Here is a 17,948-nt window from a genome sequence, read left to right as displayed (position 1 = left end):
CAAACTTGACTGCTCCATTGATAAATACTGTTGCCAGTGATGTCATGTGTAAACTGAAAAAAAATAATAAACAGCAAAGGAGAAAAATTAAGAGGAGACTGTTGCTCTCTGAAAAGGTTTCGCAAAGAAAGGAGAATCAAAAAAGGAAAGAAAAAAAAATGTATGCTTCAAATGAAACATATAAAGCACAGAAAAAAAATTCTATAACGACCCAATACCGACAAAGCCGTGAGTTTCGAATTAAACAAAGAATGAACAGCTCATACAGAGAAAAGCCTGAGTTTAGAATGAAACAAAGACAAAGAATGAACAGGTCATACAGAGAAAAGCCTGAGTTTAGAATGAAAAAAAGACAAAGAATGACAACGTTTTACAGAAACAACGTTGAATTCAGAGTGAGGCAGCGAACTTATATAACTCAGCGTTCTGCAAATGACAAAGCTTTCAGAGATAGACACAGACAACTAATGAGACAAAGAATGAATAAAAGTATGTTTAAAATAAATAATAAATATCCCCCAAAAACATATATAAAAACATTTTTTTTCCTCAGTTTAGGCCGATACGTATTCTTCTACCTATTTTTTGTAAAAAAAAACGCAATAAGTGTTTATCGATTGGTTTGCGCAAAATTTATAGCGTTTACAAAATAGGGGATAGTTTTTTTGCATTTTTATAAAAAAAATTTTTTACTACTATTGGCGGCGATCAGCGATTTTTTTATGTGACTGCGACATTATGGCGGACACTTCGGACAATTTTGACACATTTTTGGGACCATTGTCATTTTCACAGCAAAAAAATGCATTTAAATTGCATTGTTTATTGTGAAAATGACAGTTGCAGTTTGGGAGTTAACCACAGGGGGCGCTGTAGGAGTTAGGGTTCACCTAGTGTGTGTGTTTACAACTGTAGGGGGGTGTGGCTGTAGGACTGACGTCATCGATCGAGTCTCCCTATAAAAAGGATCACTCGATCGATACGCCGCCACAGTGAAGCACGGGGAAGCCGTGTTTACACACGGCTCTCCCCGTTCTTCAGCTCCGGGGAGCGATCGCGACGGAGCGGCTATAAACGAATAGCCGCGCCGTCGTCCCGGATCGCTCCCCGCGGGAATCCGCCTGCCGCACGCAGCGGGGGGGGTAGCGATCGGACCCCCCACCCGCTAGAAGGCAAGGACGTATATATACACCCTTCTGCCTGTCCGTGCCATTTTGCGGACGTAAATTGTCGTGCGGCGGGCGTTAAGTGGTTAAAGGAAACAAAAATGAGTTACCAGATACGCTAAACGTTGCTGAAGGTGTCAGTCATGCTCACCAGAAACATAGACGTGTCTCAAGGATTGGTGAATGGATCTTTCTCTACGCTAGTCAGGGTAATATCCTCTGAACAAAATGGTGTCGCATATGTCACTATGCTCTGGCTCAAGATGGATGATGAAACCGCTGGAAGGAGTTATCATAACAGAGCACCAGGAGGACCAGACAATCTAGTGTACATCGATAGAGCGGAGGAGAATATGAAACAGAAAGGAGTGGTACGCAGACAGTTTCCTAATAAACTGGCCTTTGCTTGTACAATTCACAAGGTTCAAGGTATGATAAGGACATCAGCTGTAGTGTCACTTAAACATATTTTTGAACCTGGCATGGCTTATGTAGCTTTCAGCAGAGTGACCTCTCTCAGTGGACTGCACATTCTGGATATGGACGAGAGTAAAATATATGCCAACTCACAAATCACTGCAGCCCTACGGACCATAAGACAAGTCAATTTGGATGACATGATGCCTCTTCTCAAAATCACGCAGGCTGTGAACGGACATGACACTCTGACCATTGTTCACCATGGAAAGATCTGTACAACTCTGGATGTCAAGCGCCTTGAGGCGATTAAGTTCGCATTTGCTGCGCTATACAAGTTACTCACTCACTCACTCACTCATAATACAGAAGGTTTGCCATGCCACGTGAATGACATCAAGAGCCACCATGAACTGTGTCTAGTAGATGTTTTGTGCCTCACAGAAACTCACCTACAAGGCTCCTTTGTTGCAGACAGTCTCCATTTAGAGGGCTACACTATGTTCAAACGTAACAGACACCTGTCCTACACAAATGTTCCACAGATGGCCAACAAACGTGGTGGTGGCGTTGCTGTTTATGTGAAAGAGCACATTCAAGTATGTGAAAAACAGTACATTCATAATGTCACTGACCTTGAGTTTTTGGCTCTGAAGGTTGAAACACCAGTGAGTGCTTTGCTTGCAGCTGTGTACAGACCTCCGGACTACAGTGTGACATAATTTCTGTCAAACCTGGGAAGCCTGTTGGACTCATTGGAGATCATGGATTGCCATCCTATCATTGTCTGTGGGGATTTCAACGAGAATCACTTATCCAACGCAAGCAAGCCAATCCTTGAGCTGTTTCAGTCCCAGGGATATGTACAACTTATCACTGCTGCCACCACAGATAAGAACACACTTCTGGACCTCAATTTCATCTCTAAACCGGAGCACTGTCTCCACTCTGGTGTGATTAGAACCTATTACAGTTATCATAATCCTGTATACTGTCATGTCCTCTAACAGTCCATAAAGATGGCAGCATATATTAATAACAGTTTGCTTTAAAAGACAAAATTATTGAAACCTCCAATGGTCTAATAATTTAAAGGTGTTTTTGTTGCAGCTGTACCTGATAATTTTTTCAGCACAGTTATCAGGTAAAACAAAAATCCACTGAGCATTATGTTGTGTTTTTTTTTAGGATAACTCATTGTTGTTGAACTCGGTTTATCTTGCTATGTAATGTAAACCCAATTTTGCAGTTACACAGCATATTATTGTACTTACTTTAATAAGCATAGTAAGACATATTGTTTGGTAATTTTAACTTTTGGTAGTATTGGATAATGTGGTCACATTAGGCAACCATATTGTTATGAGATATATTTACAACATATCTTGGGCTGTACAGCCCTAAACATTCATACAGCATTGCACACATCTGCTATTATTTTGTGTAGCAGAAATACATCAGAAAGTATGTTCTGTATATGCAACACACACTTTCTGGTATATTGGTACCTACCAGCTCAAACCCCACATTTATATGCCACCCAGTTTCAGGGTGGGTGGCTGTTATAGACTATAACTCATGTAGGTTTACTTTCCCCTGGATGAGAGACACAGTTTTCCTGTGTCCTCTGTGAGGACACCTCCAGCTTTGGCCTCACATCCTTCATCACTGTGAAGAACGACAACTACCAACAAAAGGATGTAGCAACAGCTCTCTCCATCAACAATGGACAGACAATCACTGTTGGACCTCACAGGGACACCTTTTCCTTCATGCTAGTCCCAGTCATTCTTCCAAGCAGAGGATGAGATAACACCTGCCTGCCTTTGTCTCACCTTCTCTCTCTCGCTCTAAAACTGAAAAAATGGACCACACTGCCTGCTTTCCACCTGACAGCGCTGAAGAGTCTTCACAACAGAAGGTAATGATTCTAATTTCATATGTGCTTTCTTTATTGCTTTAATTGTGTGTTTATTCCTGTCTTCGCTTTGTAATAATGCAGCAATTTTGCAACACTGTTGTTACAGCTAGCAGTACATTGTCATTTAATCACTTCCTTACCGGGCCTATTCTGGCACTCCTCTCCTACATGCAAAAATCATAATTTCTCTTCCGTTCATAGACGGACACGGCCTTCATTGACATTAGGGTTATGCTTCTTCCTACCAGAAGATTTAGGCAGAATTTAACAGCACTTAAAGTGTTAAAACCTTTCCTTCGTGCCGCTCCTCCCAGGGGGCGCGGCTCCCCCAGGCAAAACCCACACCATGCTCTAGGAGCCTCAGTCTTTTTCTGCCTAACAACAGGAGAGTCAGGCTCTCTCTGGAGTCCCTGTAGTCTGGAGTTTTTTTCTTGCGATTTTTCTCGCTTTTATTATTTTTGTTCCTGCATTTTTTGAATCCTGTGATTCTTCTATCAACAGCCGACTGGGTGACAGGCTGGGTCCTCAACCCTTGTAGTCCCCCCAGGTTCGGCCTTCGAGCGCGTGCCGGCCCTTAGCTTAGCTTTGGGACGTCCACGACAGGCCCCGTTGCTCCAGAGGTGTCCAGGGAACTTCGGTTCTAGGGCACACATATGACCGGTCTTTTATGGCTTTGTCACAGTGTGTCTGGCCGACAGCCATGCCATTCACGGACGTTGGTTCTGTCTGGGATACCTCCAGCCGGGTAGTCGCAGGACGGGTAAGTAGTGGCCCCTTACTCAGGTAAGTGGTCTGGCTGGAATGTTTCCCTTGGGAGGTCGACTGAGGTTTTTTTTCCCTGCTTTCCTCTCTCCCTTATTCCTCTCCCTCCTTCCCTTTTGAGTGACGGCTGTGAGGGTTTTTTTTTTTCTGGGGCTCATGTCACTGGGCCCAGGTGTAGCAGGGGCTGTGTGTGTGTCACTGCAGGGGGCTGTGGTGTTCACTTCTGGGCCTTTGCAGTGTGCTGTGAGGTGTTTTTTCTGTGTGACAGTTGCTGTGTCACTGTCCTTTTAAATCTGCGACATGGCGGCCATTTTGCCAGAGTCTAGCCTTATATAGCCCGGCGGCCATTTTCTTGTGGTCCTATGCTGTTTTTTCAGCATTCGGCGGCCATCTTGATTTTTTCGTCTGCCTCGTGTGGCGGCTTTTGGCGCTGCAAACACCGCGGATGTGTCTCAGGGGAAAACAGACAGCGCTGCACGGCTTCTCTACACACCTTATCCTTCTCAGACTGCGCTACACCGGGTGGGGTGGTGAGTACCAGGGGACCCCATGCTCTCCATTAGCTGCAAGGAGGTGACCAGTGGGGATTTTTTCTCAGCGCTGGCGCTATGGAACCTGAGCCAGGTCTCCCTCTACACTAGGCCTGAGTTAACCCTTAGCGTCCCTTCCCCTGCCACATCTGTTAGGTTGGCTATCCTGTTTTTTCTTGCCAGTTTTGAAGCAGCTAGTGCCCGGATGGGGGGTAAAAAAGCGCCCCCTCCCTGAGCCTGCTTCTGGGGATGTCTCTGACATGGAATCTGGTTCTGGTATGTCAGAGGCTGCGGGCTTGACCCGCATGGATAGTGAGGATGTCTCTGCTGCAGTGTCAGCAAGAATTGTTGGAGCTCTTGTTTTTTCTGCGGTGCGTGAGACTCTAAAAATTGAGGATGTGGCGGAGACACCACCGTGTCAGTACCTTTTGGATTCCGCAGACCGCCACGCAACGCTGAAGTGTTCCTTGTGTTCCTTATTTGGACAATATGTTACGCAAGGAATGGGATGCACCGCAAAAAGTTTGTCAAAAAAATTTGCAACCCGTTACCCCCTTGAGGGGGACTTTTAATTAAAAAAAAAAAAAAGTAGGTCTCTCCTCCGTCAGTGGACCCCCTATGTCCAAACTGTGCAGGGCCACCACGTTGCCTGTGGAAGGGGCTCCTGCTTTTCAGGATTCCGCTGATGGGAGAGTGGAGGCCGTGGCCCGCTCCCTATTCACGGTGGTGGGTTCGGCGTTGAGGCCGGCTCTGGCCGGGGCCCTAGTCAGGCCCCGACTGACAGGGCGAAGCTCCTGCTGCAGGAGCTGGAAGAAGGGCACGCTTCCGAGTCCTCTTGGGACCTGGCTGAACGATAGTTCAGGGTCTGAATTTTCTCTGCGAGGCAGCCATGGATACGTTCCGGAGCTTCCGTCAATGCAGGGTTCTGCGCCGCCTTGTGTGGCTGAAGAGCTGGTCTGCGGACTAGTCCTCTAAGGAGGCCTTGGTGATGGCCTTTAAGGGTGAATGGCCTTTTTTGGGACTTCCCTGGGTGGCATCATTGTGGATGCCATGGGTGGTAAGCACATGCTGTTCCCACAGTCTGGGACCCTCCTTGACTACCTCCGAGCGTTTTTTCGCCCGCCCTGTGCGGTGGGGGTTGGTCTACATGGTGCTTAAATCCCCGCCGCGGGGTAGCAGCGCACCTGATGCCGCATGCCTAACAAGTCTGCGGACATACCTGCTTCCGCCTGTGGGTCTGCTCCCGCCCGTGTCTCGGGTGGGAGACTGGCTTCGCACATTCGTGGCTCGGTGGAGGTCTCTCCTCTCCGACCGTTGGGGTTGCGAAGTGGTTTCCTTGGGGTACAAGATTGAGTTTCTCTCTTGTCTGCCAAAACAGTTTTTTTTTTTCCTCCGGCCTCCTCCGGTTCGCCGGTTGGCTCTGTCAGGGGCTTCCAGGATCTTCTGGTCAGGGGAGTGCTTGTGCCAGTTCCCTCGTTGGAACGATCTCAGGGGTTTTACTCCATTCTGTTTGTGTCACCACGGAGGATGGGGCCCGGTCGATCCTGGGCCTCCAGTCCCTTGTTTGTTTTGTCAAGGTGCAAACTTTTAGGTGGTGTCGATTCGCTTGGTAATAGCGGCACTCCATTCTGGCATCCTTGGATGTCATGAACGTGTACCTACATGTTCGCGTATCCTCAAAGCACCAGAGATTCTGTGCTTTGCGGTCAGGGGGGACCATTTTCAATTGGTGTCCTTCCCATTCGGCGGGTTTTCGCCAAGGTGCTCGTCCCGATATTGGCCCGGCTGTGACAGCGGGGGTTTGTTATGGGATGTCGGGACGACATTCTCCTACGAGCTTCTTCGAGCTCTGCATTGGTGGAGCCGTGTCTATCACGCGTCAGGCTCTCCGAGTGTTCAGCTGATTTCTGGATTGTCCTGAAATCGGGGTTGATTCCGTCTCGGGGACTGGAATACCTGGGACTAGTCCTGGATTCCGCCGGGGCGGGAGTGTTTTTCTCCTAACGGGAAAAAAATTCAGACTCTGCTATCTGCTGTGCAGCAGTTGCCGACCCAGAAACGGTCATCTCTGCGGTTCTGCAGGAAAGTTCTGGGTCTGTTGGTGGCCTCTTTCGAGGCGGTTCCGTATGTCCAATTCCACGCCAGGGTACTTTGGAGGAAATTGCTGTCACGATGGGACTAGCTTCCGTCATCTCTGGATTATCAGATTCAATTGAGTCATCTGATCATGTCTCCCCTGGTGTGGTGGCTGGCGTTTCCGGTGCTTCGGGCCGGGAAGTTGTTTTTTTCTGCAGGCCACTGGACAGTGGTCACGACGGATGCCAGCCTCTCCGGTTGAGGAGGGGTGCTTGGGGCACCCAGTCAGCCCAGGGGCACTGGACTCAGGTGGAGTCCTGCCTACTGATCAACGTTCTGGAGCTCCGAGCAATCCAGCTTTGCCTTGCCAGGTGGTCCCTGGATCTACAGGGCCGACAGGTCAGGATCCTGTCCGATGACGCCACGGCCGTGGCGTAGGTTGATCATCAGGGAGGCACACGGAGTTCTGTTGCAGCGACGGGGGTCGTGCACATCCTTTCGGTGGGCAGAAGGGTACGTTCCGGCTCTATCGGCCGGGTACATTCCGGGAGTACGGAATTGGCTAGCCGACTTCCTAAGTCGAACTGCACTGGGCCAAGGAGAGTGGTCTCTCAACCCGCAGGTGTTTCGGGGTCTGTGCCGAAAGTGGGGCACTCCGGACGTGGACCTTCTAGCGCCCCAGGTTTAAGGACCCGTGGGCGGACGCGTCTCCTAGGGGTCACTGTTGCCTACTTTACACTTTCCCTCCTCGGAAGCTTCTTCCTCGCCTGCTGCGCAGAGTGGAAGCTGTAGGGATTCTATCAGTCCTGATTGCCCCAGATTGGCCGCGTCGCTTCTGGTACAAGGACCTAATGCGTCTGGTGGCAGACGCCCCCTAGCGTCTTCCCCTGGGAGTTGATCTTCTGTTACAGGGTCCGATCTTCCACCCTGTTTTATAGCCACTGGCCTTAGCGGCGTGGCTGTTGAGAACCAGGGGCTTAAGGACCGAGGCCTATTGGGCTCGGTGGTCTCTACCGTGCGGCGTGCACGGAAGTCTACCTCACGTAGGTTTTTTCCTCATACATGGAAGGCCTACATCTCTGTGTGTGGGGAGATGAACTGGCACTCTCGTACATGCGTTGTGTACAGGTTTCTGCTGTCTTTGCAGCAGGGAGTGGTTCAGGCTCTCGCCTTACGCACGGTTAGGAGCCAGATTTCTGCTCTGGCTGTTTTTACTTGTGATAGGATAATTCTTCCCCTGTGATCAGTCAAACTTCAAGTGTTCCAGAAGCAAGATATTTCAGTTACACCGGTATAACTGGATGGAAGTCTACATGCTAAGTGAAAAAGCAAAAGTCCCATACAGACACAAGGTGTATGACCTTCTTATATGGTCAACAGAAAGTGTACTATTGGCTTAAAGACCACCGGTGGCTCATGACGCAAACAGCTTTATTGCCAATCACAGTGTCTCTTTACAACGTTTGATTTAAGGAAGTAAAACAAACAATAGAACAAGAGCTAAAGCAACGTGTCCTTAGAAGCCATTACAGAAACTGGACTCCATTTTACATTTTTATAAATAGTCACACAATGCACATAGAAAACTTTTCCAACAACTTGCATCGACCCTTGGCGTTGCACTCCTGGGTGCGTACGTTGGGTCAGGGGGTCTGGCAGGTGGCCCCTCCGGTGCGCCCTCCATTACCCCCATGGGACTTGAATTTAGTCTTTTCAGTGCTTCGGGATGCTCCCTTTGAGGACATTCGGGAGGCTTTTTGTTTATTGTCACAAAAGGTGATTTTGTTTCTGGTAGCAATTACCTCGATCAGATGTGTGTCTGTCTGATCTGGCGGCCTTGCAAGGCTCCCTGCTTGGTCATCCGTATGGATGAGGTAGTGCTGCGGCCGCAGCCGTTTTTTCTCCCTAAGGTCGTTTCGGCTTTTCACATTGATGGGGACATTGTTCTTCCATCCTTATGTCCTCGGCCGAAATGCCAGGAGGAGGCCACTTTGCATCCTCTGGATGTGGTTTGGGCCCTACGAGTGTACTTATATGTTACGGTTCCATTCCGGAAGTCGGGCTCACTGTTCGTGTCGGTGGCTGGCCCTACAAGAGGGCCGGGCAGTCTCATCGGACACCGTTCCTAGGTGGTTCCGACGGATTGTGCTTCAGGCCTATGCCCTGAAGGGGCGTGCGCCCCCCTTTCGGGTTATGGCGCATTCGACCAGAGTGATCGGGGCCTCTTGGGCTTTCCGGCATCGTGACTCTGTGTTACAGCAGTGTTAGGATGCATCCTGGTCGTCTATCCACGCTTTTTCAAAGTTTTGCGAGGTGGATGTGTGTGCATCTTTTGATGCCTCCTTCAGCCGCAGGTGTTACGGGCGGCAGTTTATGATTGGAGTTTCTCCGTTGAGCAATTGCGGTTTTTGTTTGGGGTGTAACCTGGTTTGCTGTGTTACTTTCCCACCCCTCAAATTTTTTGACACTGCTTGGGGACGTCCCTAATGTCAATGAAGGCTGTGTCCGTCTATGAACGGAAGAGAAAATAGGATTTTTGTACTCACCGTAAAATCCATTTCTCTGAGTTCATAGACGGACACAGCACCCACCCCTCCTTGGTTTGTACTGCTTGTTACGGACTGAGGCTCCTAGAGCAGGTTGTGGGTTATGCCTGGGGGAGCCGCGCCCCCTGGGAGGATCGGCACGAAGGAAAGGTTTTAACACTTTAAGTGCTGTTAAATTCTGCCTAAATCTCCTGGTAGGAAGAAGCATAACCCTAATGTCAATGAAGGCTGTGTCCGTCTATGAACTCAGAGAAATGGATTTTACGGTGAGTACAAAAATTCTATTTTTTTTTGCTAGAAAATTAGTCAGAGCCCCCAAACACTATATATATGTTTTTTTTAGCAGACACCATAGGGAATTAAATGGCAGTCATTGCAACTTTTTATCTCGCACAGTATTTGCGCAATATTTTTTCAAACGCCTTTTGTTGGGGAAAAAAAACTGTTTCATGAATTAAAAAATAACACAACATTAAAGTTAGCCCAATTTTTTTGCATAATGTGAAAGATGTTACGCCAAGTAAATAGATACCTAACATGTCACCCTTCAAAATTGCACACGCTCGTGGTATGGCGCCAAACTTCAGTACTTAATAATCCTCATGGGCGACGCTTTATTTATTTATTTTTTACTGGTTACTTGTTTTGAGTTACAGAGTAGGTCTAGGGCTAGAATTTTATTATTGTTAATTTTACTTTAAACTTTTTACTTTGACACTTAGAAATAAAAGTGATAATTTTTTTTTTTATTATAAGGAATGTAAACATCCCTTGTAATAGGAATATGTATGGCAGGTCCTCTTTACACTGAGATATGGCTTTCCAGCCAAGGCCAGGCATGACGTCATAATATCGTGCCTGGCCTCCGAACGATCATAGAGACTCCGGTGACCATCTGGTCCGCCAGAAATCTCTATGGTAGGCATCCGGGTCTGGCAGATGTGTTCTCCGACTCACCGATCACAGCAGTGAGTCGGTAGAAGCACCGGAGGGCGGCAGGAGGGGGAACGTCCCCTTTTGCCGCCTGTAAGAATGATCAAGCAGCGGAACAGCCGCTATGATCATTCTTATGGTGCACAGAATCGCCGGCTCTAAAAGACGATATCTGAATGATGCCTGTAGCTGCATGCATCATTCAGATATCCCCGCTCAAAGTCAAGGACGTCCATGGAACTTTTTGCTGCAGGTCTGCCTGTGCTGTGATTACTCCGCTTCACACAGTGGAGACAATCAGGACTTTAAAGAAACCTAAACATTACAAGAAGCTGAACCTTGTGCAGCTTTCCTAAACTACTCTGTGTAAAATGGCACTGGACAGAAATGTTGTGTTGCCCTGCAGCAGTGTTCAAGGTATTTACTTATTGTGGATTACGTAACTTTTGAACATGTTTTTTGCATAGTGTGCAGTTTATTACAACTTTCTGTTTTCTCTTGTCAGGACTGCTACATTCTCCTACGTCCACATCTTCACATCCAATGCTGTCCACAGTTCAGTAGAGCCTAAGCACTTATTTTTGTGACCAGTTTTACTATAAAGGAACAATTTTTTGGAGTGCCGCTGTCCTAGTTTCTTCTTTTCAGCAGAGCCTAAGTACTGTTGATGTTTGGCGAGTGATCAGGTGAACTGATGCAGGGAACAAAACTTAACGATGATCATTCATTAGTCAGTCATCACTATCACAAGATCCCTTTTTGACCAAAGAACTAACAAAAACTGTTTGTGGTTGCTATTTGAATTAGGAATGCAAGGCATTATGGTTTTTTTTTTTTTTTAAAGACTTTTCCATGTAAGGCCTCTGCTCCTCCATGTCACAACAGTAATGCTGTCCTCACACCAAAGACTGGCCAGATACCTGAAATCAGCAGTTCTACAGCCCCTGGATCATCAAAGGTCACGATTGTTCCAGTCCCTTACATCTTCACAAGTACACTTTGCTCTGTTAAGAGTTTTGGTTTGTGCCAACAATGGACAGATTAAACAATTAGCAATTTACGCTACTGACCCATGGACACACATTCTAGGACACCAATTTTTTTTGGTACATTGATAATATATTTCACAAAATTTTTTAATTATTAGTATGGGGTTTTGAGCTGGTAGACATATTAAAGGATTAAACCATTGAAATATACTGTACTGAATCTGGCTGCCTCTTTGAACTGTATGACACCAATACTTTTTTAGTTATTTTTATTGTTTTTCTCCACCTTTTATGATTTATACATTGTATCCTTATTTTTCTGCTTCAGTACAATTCCTATATTTTATTTTATTTTAATTTATTTTTTAAGTCACCTTCTGTTTCCTTATTTATCTGTTTTCAATTCAATTCAATAGATGTTTTTAACAATCATAAAATGTTCGCTGTAATGCTGCTTACCCAACAATTTTTTACCTTTTGAAAAACCATGGCCCAGATTCACAAAGGAGATACGACGGAGTATCTCAGATACTCCGTCGTATCTCTGAGTATCTATGCGACTGATTCATAGAATCAGTTACGCATAGATATCCCTAAGATCCGACAGGTGTAATTGTTTTACACTGTCGGATCTTAGGATGCAGTACCGCGGCCGCCGCTGGGGGGAGTTTGCGTCGTAAACCAGCGTCGGGTATGCAAATTAGGAGTTACGGCGATCCACAACGGTTTTTCGTGTTTGCTACGTCGCCGCTAGTCTAGTTTCCCTTCACAAAGTTAGTCGTCGTTTTGGGTGCCTTAACTTTAGTCAGCAAACGTATTGCTGTCTAAAGTATGGCCGTCGTTCTCACGTCGAAATTTAAAAAAATTGCACGTCGTTTGCGTAACACGTCCGGGAATACGGAAGTACGCTACGCGCGTCGCCATTCGAAAAAATGACGTCACTTCGCGCAAAGCACGGCGGGAGTTATGAAACGGAGCATGCGCAGTAGGTCCGGCGCAGGAGCGCGCCTAATTTAAATGGCACACGCCCATTTAAATTACGCGGGCTTACGCCGGAGGCCGCCGGCGTAGTTTTCATCGCAAGTGATTTGTGAATCAGGCACTTGCGATGAAAACTTGCGGCGGTGTAACATATCTACAATGCGTTACGCCGCCGTACTTCTACCTGAATCTGGCCCATTGTGATTATATTTCCGTGTAAACATTTTATCAGGCTTGTTTGTATTTTCGATGTTGTTGTGAGTTCCTGTAATATATTGCTTATACTACAAATGCATTTTGAAATATAATAAAATATTAATGTATTTGCAATGCTATGTAGTTTAGCTCCCCTTTTCAGGCAATATATTTCACCTCTTAGCTCTTTAGATAAATAGTTTTTTGTTCTATGCAATGGATGACTGATAATACTAAGTATTTTTTCTTTCAGCCATTTCAGGTAATTAAAGCGGGATTCCACGTGCAATTTTTTATTTTTTTTAAAAGTCAGCATCTACTAACAGTGTAGCTGCTGACTTTTAATAAGGACACTTACCTGTCCTACTCGCCCGCGCTGATGGCCCCCCCGATGCCGATTCCTCGATCCGTGCAGGTCCTGCGTCGCCATTCACACTAAAGGAAACAGGCAGTGAAACCTTACGGCTTCACTGCCCGTTTCCTACTGAGCATGCGCAAGTTTTGCGCAAACTTGTGAATGGGCAGCTGCTCTTTGGGAACACACACAGTTCCCAGAAAGCAGCGAGCCCCATTCACAAGAAGAAGATGAAGAAGAAGATAGACCGCAGCTACGGAAGAGGCAGATTACGGACTTCTGCATAGCTACAGGTATTTCGGATGAGTAAAAAAAATTCTATCTTTTTTTTTTTTTTTTTTGGATTTTTGGGCAAATTTTTTTTTTCCTGGGTGGAACTCCACTTTAAGTTCAATTTCCTTCTATGGCGGTATGACAGTTTAGCTTGAAGCTTTTCTAGCAATGTCCTTCAGCTCTTTGCTCATCAGGATAATTCAGTTTAGTTTAGTTTAGTTTACAACTTCCAACTTGTGCAGTATAGTGCAATGCATTTGAGATATTTCAATTTTTTTTTCATAGTTCTACATTTTTTCATCAGCATTTGTTTGTCTTTCAAACTTAATTAATACATTGAGACCTCACAATGTTCTACATTGTTGGGCATTGTTGAACTTTTAAAGCCAACAATTCAGTTTAGTGTCAGCCTTTCAAAAAACTTTAAATATTCCACATCTTTCATACATTAGTGGTGGTGTTAAACAGTGGTGTTGTTTTTAATGAAATTCATGTTTTTATTTTGAAACCATTCCTACTTTTCCAACTATTATCACTTCTTCAACTGTTTCTTACGGATTTAAGCTCTTCATCTAGTTAGCTTTAGCAATTCAGATATTCAGAATTCCCACGAATTTTCCTCAGGAAATGCATTTTCTAGTTATTATTATTATTCCGTACGTTTTTTGACTCTGCGTAACTTCTGCATACTTTCAGCGATTGAGACCATTCAACTTTTAAAATGTTCATCTCGTTCAGCTAACGATGGGACTTCTTCAAGTTTTTTTGTACTATTTATACTTTTTAAAATATTAAGCTTTTAGACACTTTTTTTTAACATTGAAGTCAATAAAGAACATCTTTTTTAACCGCTTAAAATCTCATGTGCTGCCAAAAGTTTCAGTACGCCCAGTTCTGTGCCTACTATCTACCTCTGTTTGTGAGTAGGCATTGCACATGTATACTTATTTTATTTGTATTCTCCATTAAATTTGGGCTTATTGCACTTAGATTGGCGCATCTTGTCCCTTCTTCTTTGCCAAAAGTTTCAGCTCCTTCATACTTTCACTTTCAGACACCAAACAAACTTTACGGTCACAAAATATTCAGCTATCCGGCTATGACTTTTCAGATTGATATCTTTTATAGTTTTTGTGAAAAAGCAATTTACGTTTAGTGATTTTTTCAGAAAATGTTATCAATTATAATGTGTTCCTATGGTGCTGCTTTAGAGTGGGTCATGTGAGTGCAGATCATTGAAAAAAAAATTATCTATAAAAAAAGGGGGAACAAATTGCTCTCACGCCCACAAGATCTACTTGTCATACACAATTTATATATCAAAACGTAGGTATTTTGTCTGGTTTCAGGCAATGTGGTCAGTTTTGTGATAGGCATTTTACTTTTAGTTCCTGGAGCTTCTAAAGGACAAGAGTCCCACATTTTCTCTCATTGACTGTCATGTTAAAAAGTCTTTAAAATGTTCCTGCAAAACGCACAAAGACGCTCTTTTCTAAATCGCTGACATGGCCACATTTTTAAGTTTATCAACATATCGATGCGTTCACAAGGGCCGTGTCTTTCAAACGGTGAAGTCGCATGTACGGTTGTGGATCTATTAAGGTTTGTTTGAAGGCTTATTTCACTTATTAGGTCTGTGAATTAAAGGCGTTTGTAATGGTATTTCTTTCCCTAAATAGCTTTCTTTACCTCAGTGAAGTCCTCCTCACTGACCTGGGGGGGGAGAAAACCTCTTGAGGGGGAGGGGCGACCAGGACGTCAGGACACTCTCTACTTTGCAGATAGAGAAAGGAGCTGTGTGTCCTAAAGATAGTGTAGTGGTTATGGTGAATGGCTTTGGTGCGGGCTCAGCAATTCAGCTATTCAGCATTCCCACGCATTTTCCTCAGGAAATGCATTTTCTAGTTGTTGATGTTGGCCGTGTCGGCCTGGAAAATAAAGCATTGGAAAATCCTTTATTCATTGTCTGGACATTCGCTCACTGTTTTGGCTCACTGCTATTACCCCTAGACACATTGGGGCAGACCCATTGATACGCCGGCGTAATTTTAAATTCCCCGCGTCGTATCTTTGTTTTGTATCTACAAAACAAGATACGACGGCATCTGGGATCGATCCGACAGGCGTACGTCTTAGTACGCCGTCGGATCTTAGATGCAATTTTTCGGCGGCCGCTAGGTGGCGTTTCCGTCGAATTCCGTGTCGAGTATGTAAATTAGCTAGTTACGGCGATCCACGAATGTATGTCCGGCCGGCGCATTTTTTACGTCGTTTGCTTTCGGCTTTTTCCGGCGTATAGTTAAAGCTGCTGTTATGAGGCGTACTCAATGTTAAATATGGCCGGCGTTCCCGCGTACAATTTTGAATTTTTTACATTGTTTGCGCAAGTCGTTCGCGAATAGGGATTTGCGTAGAATGACGTCACCGTCGTGAGCATTGGCTTGTTCCGGGTTCATTTCGAGCATGCGCACTGGGATACCCCCACGGACGGCGCATGCGCAGTTAAAAATAACGTTGTTTACGTCGCGTCACAACGTATTAACATAAAACACGCCCCCATAACATACATTTGAATTCCGCGCCCTTACGCCGCCAAAGATGCACTACGCCGCCGTAACTTACGGCGCAAATTCTTTGTGGATTCTAAATAAAAAAAATAAGTTGTGGTGGCATAGTGTATCTTAGATACGCTGCGCCCGGCGGAAGATTATGCGCAGGTACATGGATCTGCCCCATTGCAGGGTAACTTAATACGCCGATCCCAAAACAATCAGCGGCTCCTTCGGGGGTAGCGCTACACGTGTATATTTTTAAATATATATGCACCATGTTTATTACCAAATTGGCTTGGCATTCATGTCCATGTATTTCACGTATGACAATTATATTATAGCTGTAATAAATTCCAAGACCATGTTTACTTTTAGTTATATTCATTGGCCAAATTGTGCTCACCTCATTCAAAGTCCCAGGGCAACATTTTTTTTTGTCATTGTCTGTATATGGGGATGGAAGTGTGTCACAGGTGGCACCAGATAATTTATTTTTCTTTTTTAGAATATAGTTTTTAAAGCGGCAGGAGTAGAGGGGCTCGGGCAGTGTCTAGAGCTGACAGGTTGGGAGGGAGGGGGGGAGGAGGACAGAAGAACAGAGCAAAGTTGTGGATGATGGAGGCATGTAAACTGACCATGGTGTCAGGGCTCAGCAGTCATGATAAACTGTGGTCAGTTTACAGGGGGAGGGCATAGTCAGGCAGGATCAGCCAGGTTTTTTAGATTATACAGTGGGCCAAATGACACAGCACAAGCACTGTGCTTTTATTCATGCCGTGGAGAGACGACCCTGTGTCACTGTGTATATTAGCATTTTCAGCCTGGTTTTTACAAAGACAGGCATGCTGATTAGGGGTGTTGAATTTAATCGAGGCAATGGTTCATCGTGATTCAGCCGTCCGCGATTCAGCATCGATGCTGCGACCAAAATCGTTTTTTGGATGACATCATCTGCGCTGTGCGCTGCAACTCCGAAAAGAGCAGTGGGCGTTAGCTGCGAAAGCAGCCAAAAGGCGCTGTGCCCTGCCTCTGCAAATGGAGCTGAAGTGAGCTGTGGGCGCTAGCCGCAGCCTCTTTTCCTGCCTCTCGCCAATGTCAGCCGCCAGGCGTCATGTGTTGAGGAGACATGTGGAGCAAGTGTCCCTGACGCCCGGTCTCCAGAGAGTCCTCCTCCTCGGCTCACTGTCACACAGGCTGCTGCAGAAAACCTGAGCCAGCGTCCCACGCTTCTTGTTCTCCTCACAGCAGGCTGCTGCAGGCAGCGGGAAACCAGTGCACACTCTGTCATCATCAGGTACTTTTTTTGGCAGATTTGGGTGTTTTTCTGCTTTTTACATTGATGACCTTTTGACCTGTACAAAATCGCGGCAAAAACGCAGTAAAAAAAAACGCAAAAAATTTGGTAAAATTGCTCGACTTTATGCCTGAAAACGCTATGCTCAGGTGTGAATGGGGCCTAACTGTGGTCTCACTGGTTGGTTCCCTTCTCTTAGGGCAACACTAGTTGCACTTTGCACTACCCTTTCTATATAATCCTGCAGGTAGCTATGGCTTACCCTATTTATCTCTCACTTTTATATTATCACTCTGGCTTCAGGTTTCGTTTTCCCTTTGTCTATGGTCAACACCTTTCTTTTTACATTTCCATCTTCACTATATCTTGGGACTCTCCTTTCCAGTTTATCAATCGTGCTATTAGTTTAGTGATAACTCAATTCATTTCCACAGATATCTCTGGGAAATATCTGTACAATGAATCATTTATATAATTTAATACAATTATCACAGCTGATAACTGGATACCCTACCTACATGTCTATCACTGGTTATTGGTGCCATGCCATGCCTCAGGTGATACCATCTCAGCTCCCGGGGCTAACGCTTTTTATAGTTGCCCTCCACCAATGATACTATCAACAGTTGTATTTATATACTACAGCTAGGTGAGACTGTTTGGGACTCTTCATGTCCACTTTCTTTCCCCCTGTGTTTTTAAACCCCTTTTTTATTATTATATCATTCTGGCATTTTTATCCTACTATAGATATACCCCCTAATATTGCATCTGCTCCTGACGAGTGGTAATGTTAACCACAAAACGCGTAGAGCTTTCCAATGATGCCACGTCACAGTGCCTATGGTCTGCAACGTTATTATATTTTATTTTTAATGTACCAATCTATCATTGTTACCATATCTACATGCTATTATTGCAATTTCGGTTTACATATTCAAGGTCTGCTACTGTGTAT

At 45.2% G+C, this 17,948-nt stretch overlaps 1 long non-coding RNA gene across 1 annotated transcript; it reads left to right on the top strand.

Moving 5' to 3' along the window:
- The first annotated feature begins 1,946 nt into the window (after positions 1-1,946).
- On the top strand, positions 1,947-11,550 carry LOC120932288. Its single transcript, XR_005747952.1, has 2 exons — positions 1,947-3,504; positions 10,857-11,550. It is a non-coding gene; the product is annotated as an uncharacterized LOC120932288 (long non-coding RNA).
- The last annotated feature ends 6,398 nt before the right edge of the window (positions 11,551-17,948 follow it).

Source organism: Rana temporaria, chromosome 3 (assembly GCF_905171775.1).
Source record: "Rana temporaria chromosome 3, aRanTem1.1, whole genome shotgun sequence".
In the NCBI taxonomy this organism is placed as follows: Eukaryota; Metazoa; Chordata; class Amphibia; order Anura; family Ranidae; genus Rana; species Rana temporaria.
This window is presented reverse-complemented; position numbering and strand designations above follow the sequence as displayed.